Source organism: Salmo salar, chromosome ssa04 (genome assembly GCF_905237065.1).
Source record: "Salmo salar chromosome ssa04, Ssal_v3.1, whole genome shotgun sequence".
NCBI lineage: Eukaryota > Metazoa > Chordata > Actinopteri > Salmoniformes > Salmonidae > Salmo > Salmo salar.
The window spans coordinates 57,192,295-57,212,857 of NC_059445.1; the positions used below are offsets into that span (position 1 = coordinate 57,192,295).

At 42.9% G+C, this 20,563-nt stretch overlaps 1 pseudogene; it reads right to left on the reverse strand.

Moving 5' to 3' along the window:
* LOC106603422 (zinc finger SWIM domain-containing protein 7-like) overlaps positions 1–20,563 on the reverse strand; it is a 46,399-nt pseudogene that overhangs the window by 21,762 nt on the left and 4,074 nt on the right.

Sequence of the window (20,563 nt, forward strand, 5' to 3'; positions counted from 1 at the left end):
AAAAGGGTCTTCCAAATGGACAATGACCCCAAGCATACTTCCAAAGTTGGGGCAAAATGGCTTAAGGAAAACAAAGTCAAGATATTGGAGTGGCCATCACAAAGCCCTGACCTCAATCCCATTGAAAATGTGTGGACAGAACTGAAAAAGCGTGTGCGAGCAAGGAGGCCTACAAACCTAACTCAGTTACACCAGCTCTGTCAGGAGGAATGGGCCAAAATTCACCCAATTTATTGTGGAAAGCTTGTGGAAGGCTATCCGAAACTTTTGACCCAAGTTAAACAATTTAAAGGCAATGCTACCAAATACTAATTAAGTGTATGTAAACTTCTGACCCACTGGGAATGTGATGAAAGAAATAAAAGCTGAAATAAATAATTCTCTGTACTATTATTCTGACATTTCATATTCTTAAAATAAAGTGGTGATCCTAACTGACCTAAGACAGGGCATTTTTACTAGGATTAAATGTCAGGAATTGTGATAAACTGAGTTTAAATATATTTGGCTAAGGTATATGTAAACTTCCGACTTCAACTGTAAGTAGGTCATGAAAAACATGATACAAGGCCATTAATTTGAAAAGAACAGAATAGCATGTTTTGAGTTGTATTTATCTGTGCTTAGTACCCAAAGCTATCGCTGCACCATACCAATGAAATCAGCTTGCTCGTTTAGCAGACATCACAGGCCCTGCCCTGCCTTGCCACAGTCAACACACATATATTTTACAGTAAGAATATAATGGAATATCCCAAATGGCTATTGCGGATTGTCACCATTAGCCTACTCACATGAGGAATGCATTAAGTTACGGTTATTCTTCGGAAAAGTTATATTTTGAAACAGAGACCATGTGCAATGTGTACAGTTGTTTGTCAAAATTGGTTTATTATGTCTGGCTTGCATGGACCTCTGTAGGATGATATGGAAGAAGTGCTATTTGGTAAGCTCATTGCTTCTTTGTCAATGCACGCTACGCAGGTCATCCAATTCTTCATTCTCTATTTAAGTGATAATGCATGGGTGTATATTGGCACGGGTGTTGTTAGGCCCGAGACAAATTCGAGGGCCAGCAAACCGTGCCAATATATCCTCCAAACACCGGCTTTGAGGGCATTATCACTTTTATACAACAAGTTACCAACATATTCAAATAATGATTGATATATTTTCATAAAAAAAGTTATTCTGCTGAATTTATTCATACTATTTTATCCTTCCACGAGATATAGTCCTTGCTACCCAAGCCGGCTGGTGGTTCGGTTGCCAGAGATGCGACCCAGTCGTTAAGCATTTTTGTTCTGTATCTATGGACGCGACCCAGTTGTTCGTTCTAAATGTTCCATTGTCATACTGGCTGGCAACGGTCTTACCCCTTGCTAGCTAGCCAACTACTGCTAACTTACAGTCACGTCAAACGGTGCAGCCAGAATAACAGCAAAGTAGCTACATTTCATTTCGTTTTACCTGTTTTCTATTGACATTTCTTTGTCCATAAAAATGATGCCAGCTGATTCATAATTTCAACTGGCTGATAAAAACTGTTTGCCTGTCTGTCTTGTCCCAACTCCCGACACGTTTTCAATATTTCAATATTGAAACAATGTTGCGAATATCGGAGAAACAGACACCAAGGTTAATACAAATCTCCACAATTGAAAACCAAAGGCTAGTCTAAAAGAAATGGAAGATAATGTCTAGATGCTTTTTATAGTAGAGATACATTTTATAAATTGCCTGCCTGGGCTGATGAGACAGTGGATTGCGCAGTGAGATGGAACAGAGTAAATAGGCATTAACCAATCAGCATCCAGGATTAGATCGACCCATCGTATAATTGACAATTGATAATATTGTCACCCATTAGACTATTGTCAATTTAATCTTGTCCTTAGGCCACATCTTTTATTATATGTGTGAAATTAGTTTCAATATAGTTTAGGTGTAGTTTGGACAGGCAAACTGGGTAGGCAACTGTTGTCTTACAGTCAGAAAATACACAATAATTATTTTAGTACTTACATTCTATGCAATTCTGGATCAATCAATACATTTTCCAACAGATTCAATTTGCATTTGGTGTCCTGAGTTTCTTTTAACATAATAAACTCAGCAATAAATGAAATGTCCTCTCACTCTCAATTGCGTTTATTTTCAGCAAACGTAACGTGTAAATATTTGCATGAACATAACAAGATTCAACAACTGAGACATAAACTGAACAAGTTCCACAGACATGTGACTAACAGAAATTGAATAATGTGTCCCTGAACAAAGGGGGGGTCAAAATCAAAAGTAACAGTCAGTATCTGGTGTGGCCACCAGCTGCATTAAGTACTGCATTGCATCTCCTCCTCATGGACTGCACCAGATTTGCCAGTTCTTGCTGTGAGATGTTACCCCACTCTTCCAACAAGGCACCTGCAAGTTCCCGGACATTTCTGGGAGGAATGGCCCTAGCCCTCATCCTCCGATCCAACAGGTCCCAGATGTGCTCAATGGGATTGAGATCCGGGCTCTTCGCTGGCCATGGCAGAACACTGACATTCCTGTCTTGCAAGAAATCACGCACATAACGAGCAGCATGGCTGGTGGCATTGTCATGCTGGAGGGTCATGTCAGGATGAGCCTGCAGGAAGGGTACAACATGAGGGAGGAGGATGTCTTCTCTGTAACACACAGTGTTGAGATTGCCTGCAATGACAACAAGCTCAGTCCGATGACGCACCGCCCTAGACCATGACGTACCCTCCACCTTCAAATCAATCCCGCTCCAGAGTACAGGCCTCGGTGTAACGCTCATTCCTTCGACGATAAACGCGAATTCGACCATCACCCCTGGTGAGACAAAACCTCGACTCGTCAGTGAAGAACACATTTTCCCAGTCCTGTCTGGTCCAGCGACGGTGGGTTTGTGCCCATAGGCGACGTTGTTGCCGATGATGTCTGGTGAGGACCTGCCTTACAACAGGCCTACAAGCCCTCAGTCCAGCCTCTCTCAGCCTATTGCGGACAGTCTGAGCACTAATGGAGGGATTGTGTGTTCCTGGTGTAACCTGGGCAGTTGTTGTTGCCATCCTATACCTGTCCCGCAGGTGTGATGTTCGTATGTACCGATCCTGTGCAGGTGTTTTTACACATGGTCTGCCACTGCAAGGACGATCAGCTGTCAGTCCTGTCTCGATGTAGCGCTGTCTTAGGTGTCTCACAGTACGGACATTGCAATCTATTGCCCTGGCCACATCTGCAGTCCTCATGCCTCCTTGCAGCATGCTTAAGGCACGTTCACGCAGATGAGCAGGGACCCTGGGCATCTTTCTTTTGGGGTTTTTCAGAGTCAATAGAAATCCTCTTTACTGTCCTAAGTTTTCATAACTGGGACCTTAATTGCCTACCGTCTGTAAGCTGTTAGTGGCTTAACGACAGTTCCACATGTGCATGTTCATTAATTGTTTATGGTTCCTTGAACAAGCATGGGAATCAGTGTTTAAACCCTTTACAATGAAGCTCTGTTATTTGGATTTTTACTAATTATCTTTGAAAGACAGGGTCCTGAAAAAAGGGACTTTTCTTTTTTTGCTGAGTTTAAATGTATTAATTTAGCAATATTTATACAATTTAAATAGAAATGGTCAGAATGACCATCATGGCCTTTATAGTTATGACAGGGTTTCCCAAACTCGTTTTCCAAACTTCTTCAATATAATTTATTGTAGCAAAACCTAAAAAATGGTTGTGTTATGGTCAAAAATATGGATTCCCTCTTGTTAAGAAACAGTGTAGTCTTGGCTTAGTTACAGTCGACATGTCAATCTCACTCACCAAAACAGGGCTGGTGTTGCTACCCATATCAGGTCTAATCCATACAAAGAGAAGGCAACTGCAGAGAGCTAAACATATATGTGTAATTGTTCATAATATTACAAATATTAGCCAGTACTAAGTCCCAATGCTGTGGCCAAAAGGTCACCTAAAGTTATGGATGAGCCAATGTGGCAAACAAAGAGTAGCAACCTATGAGCAGGGAAAGGCCAGCTTATTCATTAGTTTCACAGCAGGCATAATAATAAATCAAAGACCAGAGCAACAAGTCCCTGAGTGGCTCCTCTCCCTAGCCCAGAGCTACAAAGTAGCATCATGCCAAGCTCCTCAGACAGAGTAAGGTAGGTGTTATTGCAAGCTTCTCCTCAGAAGTGGCTGTGTCATGGTTCCAGACACTAAATCCAGGGTCTAAAGTTTCTGACCTCATAAAAGCATTGAGCTGCTGGACAGAGTCAGACGTGTGGGTTGGTGATATGACAGTGGCCAGACACCTACATGATGCTGCTGACAGATTTATGTATCTGACCTTGTCGGTGGGTCTTAAACATTTGGGATTTAAGATCCACCTACTGTCACACTCTGATCTGTTTCACCAGTTTTTGTGATTTTCTCCACCCCTCTCCAGGTGTTGCCCATCTTCCCCATTTTTTAAATGTATTTATTTTATTTAACCTTTATTTAACCAGGTAGGCTAGTTGAGATCAAGTTCTCATTTACAACTGCGACCTGGCCAAGATAAAGCAAAGCAGTGCGACACAAACAACAACACAGAGTTACACATGGAATAAACAAGAGTACAGTCAATAACACAATAGAAAAAAAGAAAGTCTATATACAGTGTGTGCAAATGGCGGGAGGAGGTAAGGCAATAAATAGGCCATAGTAGCAAGTAATTATAATTTATCAAATTAACACTGGAGTGATGCATGTGCAGGTGATGATGTGCAAGTAGAAATACTGGTGTGCAAAAGAGCAGAAAAGTAAATAAAAACAATATGGGGATGAGGTAGGTAGATTGGATGGGCTATTTACAGATGGGCTATGTACAGCTGCAGCGATCGGTTAGCTGCTTGGATAGCTGATGTTTAAAGTTAGTGAGGGAAATATAAGTCTCCAGCTTCAGCGATTTTTGCAATTCGTTCCAGTCATTGGCAGCAGAGAAATGGAAGGAAAGGCGGCCAAAGGAGGGGTTGGCTTTGGGGATGACCAGTGAGATATACCTGCTGGAGCGCGTGGTACGGGTGGGTGTTGTTATCGTGACCAGTGAGCTGAGATAAGGCGGAGCTTTACCTAGCAAAGACTTATAGATGACCTGGAGCCAGTGGGTCTGGCGACGAATATGGAGCGAGGGCCAGCCGATTAGAGCATAAAGGTCACAGTGGTGGGTGGTATATGGGGCTTTGGTGACAAAACGGATGGCACTGTGATAGACTGCATCCAGTGTGCTGAGTAGAGTGTTGGAGGCTATTTTGTAAATTACATCACCGAAGTCGAGGATCGGTAGGATAGTCAGTTTTACTAGTGTATGTTTGGCGGCATGAGTGTTGCAGAATAGGAAGCCGATTCTAGATTTAATTTTAGATTGGAGATGTTTAATATGAGTCTGGAAGGAGAGTTTACAGTCTAGCCAGACACCTAGGTATTTGTAGTTGTCCTCATATTCTATGTCAGAACCGTCCAGAGTAGTGATGCTAGTCGGGCAGGCAGGTGCGGGCAGGGAATGGTTGAAAAGCATGCATTTAATTTTATTAGCGTTTAAGAGCAGTTGGAGGCCATGGAAGGAGTGTTATGGCATTGAAGCTCGTTTGGAAGTTTGTTAACACACTGTCCAAAGAGGGGTCAGATGTATACAGAATGGTGTCATCTGCGTAGAGGTAGATCAGGGAATCACCCGCAGCAAGAGCAACATCGTTGATATATACAGAGAAAAGAGTCGGCCCGAGAATTGAACCCTGTGGTATCCCCATAGAGACTGCCAGAGGTCCGGACAACAGGCCCTCCAATTTGACACACTGAACTCTGTCTGAGAAGTAGTTGGTGAACCAGGCGAGGCAATCATTTGAGAAACCAAGGCTGTTGAGTCTGCCGATAAGAATACGGTGATTGACAGAGTCGAAAGCCTTGGCCAGGTCGATGAAGACGGCTGCACAGTACTGTCTTTTATCGATGGCGGTTATGATATCATTTAGTACCTTGAGCGTGGCTGAGGTGCACCCGTGACCAGCTCGGAAACCGGATTGCACAGCGGAGAAGGTACGGTGGGATTCGAAATGGTCAGTGATCTGTTTATTAACTTGGCTTTCGAAGACTTTAGAAAGGCATGGCAGGATGGATATAGGTCTATAACAGTTTGGGTCTTGAGTGTCACCCCCTTTGAAGAGGGGGATGACTGCGGCAGCTTTCCAATCTTTAGGGATTCCATTATCCCCTGTGTATTTATACCTGTGGTTTCTGTTTGTCTGTTGCCAGTTCGTCTTGTTTGTTTGCGTCAACCAGCAGTTTGTGTCTCAGCTCATGCATTTTCCCAGTCTCTCTTTTCTTGTCCTCCCGGTTTTGACCCTTGCCTGTCCTGACTCTGACCCCGCCTGCCTGACCACTCTGCCTGTCCCTGAGCCTGCATGCTGATCGGTACCTCTGCTCCCCTCTGGATTACCGACCTCTGCCTACCCTGAGCCTGCCGGCCGTCCTGACACTTTGCTCATACTCTGGATTATCGACCCCTGCCTGCCTTGACCTGTCTTTGCCTGCCCCTGTTGCTACAATAAACATTTTTACTTCGACAGTCTGCATCTGGGTCTTACCTTGATACCTGATACCTACAAGGTCGGATACTTAATGATACAGTATGTCAACAATTACAGCATAAAAAAATTGCTTTCCAAGAATTATGCCCTTTGAAAAGCTGCTTCAAAAGAGCATGTTGCTATTCTGCCAAAAACGTTTCCCTGATTCTCTGTGCCCTGTCACAACCAATGGGTCACAACTGTCAACCAGTGCACAACCTCATATTCTCACGGAAAAGGTCACCAAAAGTTATGGATGAGCCAATGTAGCAAACAAACAGTAGCAAGCTATGAGCAGGGAAAAGGCCAGCTTATTCATTAGTTTCACAGCAGACACAATAATAAAACTAAGACCAGAGCAACAAGTCCCAGACTGACTCCTCTCCCTAGCCCAGAGCTACAAAGTACATAGGAAAAGAGGGTTAAAGTATTAGGCTAAGCTCCTCCGACTGAGTAGGTGTTATTGCAAGCTTCTCCTCAGAAGTGACGTCCAAGTAGCTGTGTCATGGTTTCAGACACTAAAGTTTCTGACCTCATAAAAGCATTGAGCTGCTGGACAGAGTCAGACGCGTGGGTTGGTGAGATGACAGTGGCCAGACACCTACATGATGCTGCTGACAGATTTACCCTAAATAATGCTCCTGGAATCCTTCTGTAAAATGTTTTCGTAAAAGACGGGGCAGAGTACCCCTGCTAACATCTGTCCACCCAACAGCCTACATAAGGTCCCCTAGCCTATTTTTCAATGATTTTGGACAGAAATACTCACACTTGTCTCACAAATGCATTCTTGAATTAATGTATTCCATAAGTGGTGCTAAATGTCATAATAGTGTATTGTAAATCAGTCCAACACTGTGGAAGCAATGTGCAATCAATCAAACAGATTCATTCATCATGTGTCCTCGGGTACTGGGGTGAGGAGCGTATTGTGTCCTTCACAGGCAGAAAGGTGATATTTGTAGTCATGATACAGAACAATCAGTTAGAGATAATTATCTGTAACTCCATGGGTTACATCCTGGTTATGAGCGTGGAACACAGAGAGTAGGGCAGGTTTTTACCAATGATTTACAATTATAGATAAAACTCTAGACCACTACTACAAGATATCTTGGCAAGCATAACTAACTACCATCTGTGTAACTGAACACTGGGAAATGAGAAGTGATAGCAGAAGAGAAGAAGAGGAGAAGGGAAAGCAGGAGTCCCATTTATCAACCTCTTGTTTATGTAAAACAAACTCATGAGAGAAGCAACATGGCTACTATCAGTTAGTATCCCACACTAGAACTATAGGAGCCTTTAGCCAGGGCTGACAATATCACGACTTAGGATATGACCCAGATGCAGACACAGGAGGCGGATAGAACAGTTCTCAGATGATTTATTAGAAACACTGGGCAGGCAAAGGGTACAGGAAGTCAGGCAGGCTCAGGGTCAGGGCAGGCAGAGGTTCGTAATCAGGTCAGAGTCAGGCAGGTACAGGACGGCAGACAGGCTCAGGGTCAGGGCAGGCAGAATGGTCAGAACCGGGAAAAACTAGGAAACAGAACTAAAGAAACAAGACCGCAGGAAAGACCGCAGGAAAGACCGCAGGAAAGACCGCAGGAAAGACCGCAGGAAAGACCGCAGGAAAGACCGCAGGAAAGACCGCAGGAAATGCCTGACAAGACAATATGAACTGACAACAGACAAACAGAGAACACAGGTATAAATACACGGGATAATGGAAAGATTGGCAACACCTGGAGGGGGGTGGAGACAAGCACAAAGGCAGGTGAAACAGATCAGGGTGTGACAGACATGGTAATACAGACACTGGGCTGTAGGCTTCTGTCTGTCTAGGGATTCTGCAGTAAGGCATTTTAAAGAGAGAACATAAAACACACACTTTTTTAAAATAAAACAATATGCATTGTCAATAGCCCTGGTTTTCATTTGGAGGGTTGCCAAATGGAAGAAAAATAGGATGCAGGTGCTGTGGCAATCCTCCACCACCATGAACAACACCATGACATTCAACGTTGTGCCACTTGGACAGTTGCCCCAGGTTGCATTGTTGTATTGACCATTATAATGTAATTGACATGTTGATTAAAATCCCCTGGAGACCAAAGTTCAATTAAATTCAGAGAAGGACAAAGTATTTCCTCCTGGCTAAGAATTCAGGGGAGGAGAGAAACAAAAGGTCTTCCAATACTGAATCAGAGGAAACCTTGAATCTCAACTGCCCAAATATGGTGTACCCTCCCCCTCCGACCACAAAACAAGGCACCCTAACCTAAATGAAGACCAGGTTATCCCAAACGCAAACACCCACACATTTACGCACTTCCTCCTTCGGGATGTGTCCCAATACTTCTGAATTACCTCCTTTTCTCTGTGGACAGAAAGGTCCAGGGGAGGGGTAGATTGAAAACAATAGCTAGGTGACATTTGCTCTCATATCACATCCTCCCAAAAGATTAGTGGTCAAAAAGGAAAAGACAGGAGGAGAAAAGTTATCTAAGAGAAATGACATGATTTTGGGGGTTTATGTTTTTAAATAACAACAAAGCCACGGTAATGAGTTACTCCAAATATATTGAATGAGAGCACAGCTCACTGATGCTGTGCAGAATCTTTCCAGATCCTTGATATCCTTCGTCTTCGCTTACGGACTGCCCTCTTCAATTCAAACCACAGGTTTTCAATGGGGTTCAACCAGTAGAAGCAAAATAGCCCCTTAACATCTGACCATAGATCCGCCTACAATGGCACTTGGATTGAACCGGTGCTTATGGTCATATGACACGAAAATAGAGGTCTTTGGCCAAGCACACCAGTGGTGGGTTTGGCCTTCGAAACAACAACGCATATGCAGAAAATACCTCATCCTTACTGTAAAACATGGTGGTGGATCTTTGATGTTATGGGGCTATTTTGCTTCCACTGGTGGTTTGAATTGAAGAGGGCAGTCTATAAGCGCACATGAAGGATATCAAGGATCTGGAAAGATTCTGTACAGATGAATGTTCTGAGAACTCTCCCAATGTGTTCTCCAACTCATAAAACATTTTAGAATGTGTCTTAAGTAAGGAAAAAGTAATGAAAATAGGGGATACTATAATCTGACCCCTATACTTTTGAGATTCTGAGAAATAATATTGTTGTAAAATAATATTATTTTTACATTTTGGGGGGGAATACAACATAGCTCAGTATTTGTATTATTTATTTTATACAGTCTTTTGGCTCATCTTTATCAAGGAATCAAATCATTTTGGACCTGACTATATGTTGTAAATGGTGTGATTGGAAGACTTATCTTCTTGTTTCTTTTTAGGCATTCCGACACTTTGTCTGCGTGATAGGATTTGTGCTTTCTTTTCACTCTCATATGTTTTAATCACATCATTAAAAATAGTTACATTTCTATTGAAATGTTGAACTAAATTTGTGCCCGGAACCACATCATATTATAGCTTAATCATTTCGAATAAACATCACATCATTTGACCACAGAGGTCACCAAAACCTTGAGGGAAAGGGGATAAAACAATTTCTCCTAAAGTAACAGAAACCACTGTCTGTATTTAGCCTCATTGTGTTTTTTCTGTCCCATTATATAAAAGCAGTCGTAGGCATTTACAGGAAACTTAAGTCACAATGACCACAACTGAACTACACAGACTGTACTGGACAGGCCCTGCTATCAGCCAAGACAACATGACCTACAGGGAGTCTGGGACTGGTACTGTAGGGAATGGTTATGGATTAGGTGGTTTTCCATGAGAATAAACACAGCAGTAATAAAGCATAGTCCTTATGTGGGAGTCCTGGCATTGATGTAAAGTGTTGGGAAGATAAAAGCTGCTCAAAGATGGTCAACATTTTCAAGACCTAGCTGTTAATTTTCCTTTCATTTTCGGACAATTTAGGATGTTGCACATCCTTGGCTGAACGTGGTGTGCAACATCCTAAAATGTCAGAAAATACAAAAATGGTGGAGGGAAATGGTGTTGTTCCATAAAGAAAGTATGCATTTTTCCCCCGTTCTTTTCCACCTTCTCGCCATTGAAGCTAGTTAAGGAGGAAAATTATACCTTGTAGCCTAGAGGTTTCATGTAGGCTAGGCTTACACATGATAGTCAGCAACTCAATTTATAGACGCCATGTAAGTGATGTTTTCTATTGGAGACTTTACGCTGAGTAGCCAAATAGTATGCTGCTAGCATTGGGACGACTGGCCTAATTTATGAATGAAGCCAACGGCACTGAGCCTTTTTCTATAATATTTTATGAGATTGGAGAACACATTGGAATCATTCCTCCATATAGAATCTTTCCAGATCCTTGATATCCTTCGGTCTGCGCTTATGGACTGTCCTCTTCAATTCAAACCACAGGTTGTCAATGGGGTTCAAGTCTGGAGACTGAGATGGCCATTGTAAAATGTTGATTTTGTGGTCAATTAACCATTTATTTGTGGACTTTGATGTGTGCTTGAGTTCATTGTCTTGCTGGAAGATTGACTTGTAGCCAAGTTTCAGCCTCCAGGTAACCAGGTTTTGGTTAAAATGTCCTTGTACTTGATAGAGTTCATGATGCCATTGACCTTAGCAAGGGCCTCAGGACTAGTGGAAGCAAAACAACCCCATAACATCAAATACCCATCACCATATTTTACAGTAGGTATGAGGATCATTTCTGCACATGCATCCATCTTTGATGCCAAACCCACCGCTGGTGTGTGTGGTCAAATACTTATATTTGTGTCTTATATCACCATAGCACCTGATTCCAATCCAAGTGTCAATGCCAAGCTCTAGACCAGGGATCATCAACTAGCCATGGGATGGTTTTTTCTTGAGCGGATGGTCAGGAGGCCAGAACATAATTACAAATAATTTGTAGACCAGATATATTTGACTAAAACATAATCCTTCCAAACCTTGCTTACATTTGTATACGATCACACACAGTACCAGTCAAAAGTTTGGACACACCTACTCATTCAAGGGTTTTCTTTGAATTGTACTATTTTCTACATTTTTAAAGAATAGCCAGGCATCATCTACTGACGGGATGAGGTCAATGTCATTCCAGGATACCCCGGCCAGGTCGATTAGAAAGGCCTGCTCGCAGAAGTGTTTTAGGGAGCGTTTGACAGTGATGAGGGGTGGTCGTTTGGTCGCAGAACCATTACGGATGCAGGCAATGAGGCAGTGATCGCTGAGATCTTGATTGAAAACAGCAGAGGTGTATTTGGAGGGCGAGTTAGTTAGGATGACATCTATGAGGGTGCCCGTGTTTACGGATTTGGGGTTGTACCTGGTAGGTTCATTGATAATTTGTGTGAGATTGAGGGCATCAAGCTTAGATTGTAGGATGGCCGGGGTGTTAAGCATGTCCCAGTTTAGGTCACTTAGTAGCATGAGCTCAGAAGATAGGTGGGGGGCAATCAATTCACATATGGTATCGAGGGCACAGCTGGGGGCAGAGAGAGGTCTATAGCAAGCGGCAACTGTGAGAGACTTGTTTCTGGAAAGGTGAATTTTTAAAAGTAGAAGCTTGAATTGTGTGCCTTATTAAAAGTTAATTTGGGGAATTTCTTTGCTTCTTAATGTGTGTGAGCCAATCAGTTGTGTTGTGACAAGGTAGGGTTGGTATACAGAAGATAGTCCTATTTGGTAAAACCCAAGTCCATATTATGGCAAGAACAGATCAAATAAGCAAAGAGAAGTCTAACGACAGTCCATCATTACTTTAAGACATGAAGGTCAGTCAATCCGGAAAATTTCAAGAACTTTGAAAGTTTCTTCAAGTGCAGTCGCAAAAACCATCAAGCACTATGATGAAACTGGCTCTCATGAGGACCGCCACAGGAATGGAAGACCCAGGTGCCTCTGCTGCAGAGGATAAGTTCATTAGAGTTAACTGCACCTCAGAAATTGCAGCCCAAATAAATGCTTCACAGAGTTCAAGTAACAGACACATCTCAACATCAACTGTTCAGAGGAGACTACGTGAATCAGGCCATCATGGTTGAATTGCTGCAAAGAAACCACTACTAAAGTGAAGCATGGAGGAGGAGGTGTGATGGTGTGGGGGTGTTTTGCTGGTGACACTGTCGGTAATTTATTTAGAATTCAAGGCACACTTTACCAGCATGGCTACCACAGCATTCTGCAGCGATACACCATCCCATCTGGGTTGCGCTTAGTGGGACTATCATTTGTTTTTCAACAGGACAATGACCCAACACACATCTAGGCTGTGTATATTTACTTTTTTAGCTATTGTTTTGTACACATTGCCTGATTTAAGGTCAACAACCATTTGTCTATTTCTATTTGTGAGTTCTTTGCCTTTCCCCATGGGGATAAATTAAAAATGTATTTTACATACGTGTTACCTCATTTTTATACATCAGTGACACAGGACGCAATGGAAGGCCACAATACAGGTTCTTAAAATTAGATGAATTTATAAATGCAATTTTATTTATAAGAATCCTTATGGAAGACAATAATTTTGTACTTGTTCAACAAAATTTCTTTCTCTGAGCAACTGTATCGGTATAAAATAATATAATTTTCTATTTTTCTGCATACAATATAGCTGTGTTCGTATTATTTTTTTTATACAGTCTTTTATGTTCGTCTTTATCAAGGGTGCTAATCCTTTTGGAGCTGACTGTAAGTCCACGGTACCCGTCGGGATATCTCGGGATACCGGTCACCAGTGTTAAACCCTATTACAAAGTGGGTAGCAGATGTTCACCTGATATGCTGTCCGTCCACTGGAGGATGAGACACAGGTGACAGAGCGCTGGTCCACCAGGTCCAGGGCCTGCAGGGCACAGGAGCCAAACACAAACCTTATCCTGGGAGAGAGACAGGGACAGGGGACAGGCAGGGAAAGGGACCCATATTAAGGCTAGCTCTTTTAATGGAGAAAATACTTTCATTTAAACAAACACCTGAGTAAGAGAGCGACTGAGACAGTAAGCCTGATGGCATTATTCCTAACACACTCAGCTAATTAGCTAAGTAAATTCAGGTAATGAAGGACTGAAGAGAAGTGCTAAACCAGGCAAATTACCCTTCAGGATTAACAAAACACAGGACAGGATGTGACCCAGCCACAACTATGGCCACAGCACCCACTACATCAGGAAATGCCTCACTAACCAGCCAACCAATAAGGGAGGTTTATGTCTGTTTAGGTGGCAGTGACGGCATCTCACTCTCACTGTGGGAAGCACAGGCCACAAAAGGCCACTCACTCCCACCGGTTTCCCCAATAAAACACACTCACTCAGTTTCAGTGACGTGAGAGTTTTTAGAAGGATCACCCCTACAAAAAGCTATGACTAGTGTGTTGTGGTGTATTTTGATTGCCGTGGAGTGTTCCAAACTATTTTTAGTGACCTTAAATGTGACGTGTGTAGGATTGGCAAAAAAGATGTCCGGAATGGTAAATGTGATTATTGGTAAAACAAGGTGTGTCCATGATGAGAAAGGATCTGGTGCAACACCATGAGAAGAATCCCAGGTCAAATAGAGGTGAAAGGTACAGTAACACTCACGCAATGAGCAGATCATCAGCAACTGCAAAGAAAACACACAAAAACAGTGATGGAGTTAGAATCATTTCTTTATCTGGTTTTAAATAAGCTATAGGCCTAAAATAGGATCTTATTTTTTTAAATGAAACCTTTATTTAACTAGGCAGGTCAGTTAAAAACAAATTCTTATTTACAATGATGGCCTGCCCCGGACGCCGCCCTACAGGACACCCAATCACAGCCGAATGTGATGCAGCCTGGATATGAATCAGGTACTGTAGTGACGCCTCTTGCACTGAGATGCAGTGTCTTAGACCGCTGCGCCACTCGGGAGCCCTTATTGTTAAATAATTCCTCAGAGACAGTATAATGAAAAGTGAATTCGCAATTTGCTTTTATATCCTTAATTATCATGAAGACAGTAAGAGAGGAGTATGCTGACAGCTTCTGGAGAAAGTAAGGGCTTGACCTCAATGAAGAGGAGTGTAGCTACTGACATCATGAAGGGCATAGAATAGCCTAGGCCTACTATCTCTCCCTAGCCCACATCATGCAATGCCTTTTGCAGTCCTCCCTCTGGTGCAATAGCATGCCAGGATTATTTATATTTTTAAATCTCAGGAAGCCTGCTATAGGGTATACTATATTCACAGGAAAGATTCAGGTTATAAATCAGCACTTGGTCATTTTTTCTTGAAATATGTTTTAAAAGACGTTCAACATTTGGTTTGGACTGGAGGAGTTAATTTTGATCTCTTTGATCCAGAGGCCATTATACAAAGTCTGGTCTATGATACAAATATAGTCTACTGGTGATGACTAAGCCAGGCTGAGTGATAATCTGAGGGGGCGAGAGTAATAAGGAGAGAGAATTCCCAGAATCTACACACAGAGGAAATCTCAGTGGTGCAAAGGAAAGAGAGAAATGACAAAAAATCGGTTAGAATTAAATCCATGTCCAAAATGTTGAAGGGAGAATATGGCTGGCTGATACAATTACTGGAACAGTCTTCAGTCCAATGAGAGTTGTCTTCAGACAAACATCTGTGTTGTCTCAACAGATGTGATAAAAACAGGAAACTCAGACAAAATGGTCAGTCATAACAAAGCCATAACAACAGTGCCATCTGCTGGCTGGCACACCCGATGCTGGCTGGCACACCCGACTAGAGATGTGTTTGCATGACATTCACAGATGAGTAAACTAGTGGGTTTTTTTCAAGCTATAACTCACTTAGAGTTTTCTCTTCTGTCTTCTGTATGTCTTTGAAGATTTGTTCGGCCACCGCAGGTAAAAATAAAGGTATCTCAGAACCTGCAAATGTGCCAGAGAAAGGTTTATGGGCAAAGCGTAACATTAAAGCACGAGATACAAAATGTATGATACAAAATTAATCAGAGGTCTACCTGTAATCCATTAGAAGCTCGCAATACGTATAGTGCATACTGGGATTGGGATATATGTTGGTCAAAGTACTAAGTTGTTTACATTATATTTTGCCAATAGTAAAATAATAATAGCTACAGTACTTTGTATCCCTCATTTACTCAAGTGTTTCCTTTATTTTGGCAGTTACCTGTAATTCATTCAGTGCCTATAGAAAGTCTGGATATCTTCACATTTTATTGTGTAACAAAGTAGGATTAAAATTGATTTAATTAACATTTTTTGTCAACGATCTACACAAAATACTCTTTAAAAAATCTATAATTTTTGAAAGATGAATAGAAATGAACAACACTAATATACCTTGATTAGATATGGATTCACATGTTAGAAACACCTTTGGCAGTGATTACAGCTATGAGTCTTCTTGGGTAAGTCTCATAAGAGCTTTGCACACCTGTATTGTGCAATATTTGCCCATTATTCTTTTCATGGCTAGACAGCAATTTTTATGTCTTGCTATAGATTTTCAAGTAGATTTAAATCAAAACTGTTATTTGACCACTAAGGAACATTCCCTGTCTTCTTGGTAAGCAATTCTAGTGTAGATTTGGCTTTGTGTTGTAGGTTATTGTACTGCTAAAAGGTACATTCCTCTCCCAGTGTCTGATGTAAAGCAGACTGAAGCAGGTTTTCCTTTAGGATATTGCCTGTGCTTAGCTCCATCCCGTTTCTTTTCATCCTGAAAAACTACCCAGTCTTTGCCGATGTCAACCATACCCATACCATGATGCAGCCACCACCATGCTTGAAAATAGGGAGGCAGTTACTCAGCGATGTTTTGTGTTGTGTTGGATTTGCCCAAAATTAAGTCTTTGCATTTAGGCCAAAAAGTGTATTCCTTTGCAGTGTTTTTTTTTTCTTGCAGTATACTTTAGTGCCTATATGCATGTTTTGGAATATTTTAATTCTTAATATTTGTATTCTTCTTTTCACTCTGTCATTTAGGTCATTATTGTGGAGTCACTACAAAGGACGACTGCATCTTTGATGTGTCTGGGTGGTTTAATACATGATCCACAGCATAATTATTAACTTGAACATGCTTAAAGATACAGTATATTCAGTGTCTGTTTTATTGTTGTTACCCATCTACCAATCACTGCCCTTCTTTGAGGCTTTTGAAAAGCTCTCTGGTCTTTGTAGTTGAATCTGTGCTTGAAATTCAACACTTGACTGAGAGACCTTTGTTTGAGGGACAGAGGACAGGGTAGTCATTCAAAAATGATGTCAACCCCTATTATGTATTCATGCAGTGACTACATTTTAGTTATGTAATTTGTATTAATTTGTCAAAATTCATATATTAAAAAAATCACGTTGATATTATGGAGTATTTTATATAAATCAATGAAAGAAAAGTACAATTAAATCATTTTCAATCCTCCCCAAGTTTCTAACAATTGAGAAAGAGAGTGTTTAAAATATATGCTCTGTAGGCCTACAAGAAATAAGAGACAGAAAGTTCTCCATGTCAGCCATTTTCCCCACTTTTCTTCAATCAGATAATCTACATCAGCCATACTCAACAGGCAGACCGTAGTCCGGATCCGGACACAGAATGGGGTCAATAAGGACCGCGAGTCCCAACTTCATTGTTTTTATTTTTAAGAACTCAGTCAGGCTTTTAATTTAATGCTGTTGAGAGTTGTAATAGTAGAATGCACAAGGTGCAATTTTGACATGTGGTAGTGCAAGGGCAGTTTTCCTCTTGTTAAGTCATTCACTGACAGGTCTTAGAGAGCTATTTACAACCTGACGAAAATGTCCAGTTGACCAACTAGCCCATGTTTTCTAGATAAATTAGGCTAACCAGCTATCTAAATCTTGTAGTTATCATGGCCGGATTACGTGACCCGGGACCTCGACCCCCATTGATTTTGTTGAGTCACTCAGGTATCATATGAACACACATAAGACATGCCAAAATGAGTAGAATTACAGGAAATTAGCTTTAAAACTGTAAAAATGTATCTCCGCCCCATGGCAAAATGTGTTGAACTGCAGGAAATTAGCTTACCAACTGAAACAATTTCTTTCTACTAACAAGAGGTTTGTGAAGGAAATGTGTGTGGCCTTCCCAAATAGTAGTTAGTGTAATGTTAGCTAGCTACATAGTTGTCTTTGTATCAAAGATAAAGGTAAACGCAGCCACTGCTAGCTAGCCAACTCTACCAGCTACCAGCTAGCAGTACTGTATCATTTTTAGTCAATAAGATTTTTGCAACGTAAGCTTTCGAGTTGTGTAGTCCACTTGTGTAGCTAGCAGGACTGACTTTGTGTTAGCTAGCCAACGTTTAATTACTTCTGCGTTATGAAAGGAACTAGACACGGACACGAATGATCCATTGGTAGTTTGTTGTAACCAAGTATTGTTGCTAACCGTGTGTTATTGGATGCTAGCATGCTAGTTAGCTACGGCGTCATAAGACACGGTGCACTGGGTGGGTTTCATGGAAGAATACTGTACCAAGTTATCTAGCTGAATAAACTAAGTTTGAGCCTATTCCTGGAAACATTGAACCACTGTAGTTTACATCAATTATAATTTCTAAGTGGAAGTTGGAATAGTTATATTTGAGTGTTTCAGCGAATGGTTAGTGAGGGAGGCCCTGCTCTCTCGCTTCCCCAGTTGTTTAGTTAATTTTCATTCCAATCTCCTTTGCATTAGCGTAGCCTCTCCTGTAGCCTGTCAACTATGTGTCTATCTATCCCTGTTCTCTCCTCTCTGCACAGGCCACACAAACGCTTCACACCGCATGGCCGCTGCCACTCTAACCTGGTGGTCCCAGCGCCCACGACCCACGTGGAGTTCCAGGTCTCCGGCAGCCTCTGGAACTGCCGGTCTGCGGCCAACAAGGCAGAGTTCATCTCAGCCTATGCTACCCTCCAGTCCCTCGACTTCTTGGCGCTGACGGAAACATGGATTACCCCAGAAAACACTGCTACTCCTACTGCTCTCTCCTCGTCTGACCACGTGTTCTCGCATACCCCGAGAGCATCTGGTCAGCGGGGTGGCGGGACTGGAATCCTCATCTCTCCCAAGTGGACATTCTCTCTTTCTCCCCTGACCCATCTGTCTATCTCCTCCTTTGAATTCCATGCTGTCACAATCACTAGCCCATTCAAGCTTAACATCCTTATCATTTATCGCCCTCCAGGTTCCCTTGGAGAGTTCATCAATGAGCTTGACGCCTTGAAAAGTCCCTTCTCCAACCAATCTCCTGATTCTGCCTCCTCAACCCTCCTCTCCTCCCTTTCTGCATCCTTTGACTCTCTATGTCCCCTATCCTCCCGGCCGGCTCGGTCCTCCCCTCCTGCTCCGTGGCTTGACGACTCATTGCGAGCTCACAGAACAGGGCTCCGGGCAGCCGAGCGGAAATGGAGAAAAACTAGCCTCCCTGCGGACCTGGCATCTTTTCACTCCCTCCTCTCCACATTTTCTTCCTCTGTTTCTGCTGCTAAAGCCACTTTCTACCACTCTAAATTCCAAGCATCTGCCTCTAACCCTAGGAAGCTCTTTGCCACCTTCTCCTCCCTCCTGAATCCTCCCCCCCCCCCTCTCTGCAGACGACTTTGTCAACCATTTTGAAAAGAAGGTTGACGTCATCCGATCCTCGTTTGTTAAGTCAAACGACACCGCTGGTCCTGCTCACATTGCCCTAGCCTATGCTTTGACCTCTTTCTCCCCTCTCTCTCCAGATGAAATATTGCGACTTGTGACGGCCGGCCGCCCAACAACCTGCCCGCTTGACCCTGTCCCCTCCTCTCTTCTCCAGACCATTTCCGGAGACCTTCTCCCTTACCTCCCTTACCTCACCTCGCTCATCAACACATCCTTGACCGCTGGCTACGTCCCTTCCGTCTTCAAGAGAGCGAGAGTTGCATCCCTTCTCAAAAAACCTACACTCGATCCCTCCGATGTCAACAACTACAGACCAGTATCCCTTCTTTCTTTCCTCTCCAAAACTCTTGAGTGTGCCGTCCTTGGCCAGCTCTCTTGCTATCTCTCTCAGAATGACCTTCTTGATCCAAATCAGTCAGGTTTCAAGACTGGTCATTCAACTGAGACTGCTCTTCTCTGTGTCACGGAGGCTCTCCGCACTGCTAAAGCTAACTCTCTCGCCTCTGCTCTCATCCTTCTAGACCTATCTGCTGCCTTTGATACTATGAACCATCAGATCCTCCTCTCCGAGTTGGGCATCTCCGGCGCGGCTCACTCTTGGATTGCGTCCTACCTGACAGGTCGCTCCTACCAGGTGGCATGGGGAAGGTTTTGAGGCGTAGTTTTTAAAAATGCTTGGAAAGATCAGAGGTTGGACCTAAGCAAGTGTTTAAATACTTCCCTACACATATAGAATATTCTCCGCACCACGTGCTCTCACCACTGGTGTCCCCCAGGGCTCAGTTCTATGCCCTCTCCTATTCTCGCTATACACCAAGTCACTTGGCTCTGTCATATCCTCACATGGTCTCTCCTATCATTGCTACGCAGACGACACACAATTAATCTTCTCCTTTCCCCCTTCTGATAACCAGGTGGCGAACCGCATCTCTGCATGTCTGGCAGACATATCAGTGTGGATGACGGATCACCACCTCAAGCTGAACCTCGGCAAGACGGAGCTGCTCTTCCTCCCGGGGAAGGACTGCCCGTTCCATGATCTCGCCATCACGGTTGACAACTCCATTGTGTCCTCCTCCCAGAGTGCTAAGAGCCTTGGCGTGACCCTGGACAACACCCTGGACAACACGCTAACATCAAGGTGGTGACCCGATCCAGTAGGTTCATGTTCTACAACATTCGCAGAGTACGACCCTGCCTCACACAGGAAGCGGCGCAGGTCCTAATCCAGGCACTTGTCATCTCCTGTCTGGATTACTGCAACTCACTGTTGGCGGGGCTCCCTGCCTGTGCCATTAAACCCCTACAACTCATCCAGAACGCCGCAG